The following is a 720-nucleotide window of genomic DNA, read 5'->3' on the forward strand; positions in this document are numbered from 1 at the left end:
GGAGGTCTGTAGTCGACTCCCACTGTTGTGTCCCCTGTGCCGTGTTCCCCATGGATTTTAACCCAGCGTGTCTCCAGTCATCCACCCTTGTCACCAACATCAGCTTGCTGGGATGCATAGCTATCCTTAACATAGAGAGCTACACCCTCGCCCCTTTTATCTACTCACTCCCTGCTGTACAGGGTATAACCATCTATACCCATGATCCAGGTGGAGTCCCACCAGGTCTCCATTATCCCTATGACATCATAATTATTTGCGTTTAAGCAGGAGGACGAGTTCCTCCTGCTTATTCCCCAAGCTCCTGGAATTTGTGTACAGGGAGGCAAGTGTCCCCTTGGGGGCTCTTGCCTTGCCCACAAATTGTACCAGGACTGGGGCAGGGGTGGGCTCCCTTAAGTGCCTTGGCCTGCTGGCTTTGCAAGGGTTGCTCTGTGGGCTAGCAGTGGTGGTAGTCCCCCCGTCCCCCGGCGGGCTTGGTTTAAAGCCCAGTGGAGCAGTATGGCTGAGAAGAGCCTCCTCCCCAGTGGAGAGAGGTGGAAGCCGTCTCTTGCCAGAAGCTCGCTGCCTCTCTCACCAAAGAGCAGGCTGCGGTCATGGAAGCCAAAGCCTTCCCGATGACACCAGCGCCACAATCTTTGGTTAACTATCTGGATCCTCCTCTCCCTCCTCAGCCCACACCCCGAGACTGGGAGGATCAAAGAGAACACCACCTGTGCC

Source organism: Gavialis gangeticus, unplaced genomic scaffold (genome assembly GCF_001723915.1).
Source record: "Gavialis gangeticus isolate Ggan-Ray unplaced genomic scaffold, GavGan_comp1, whole genome shotgun sequence".
NCBI classification, from domain to species: Eukaryota; Metazoa; Chordata; order Crocodylia; family Gavialidae; genus Gavialis; species Gavialis gangeticus.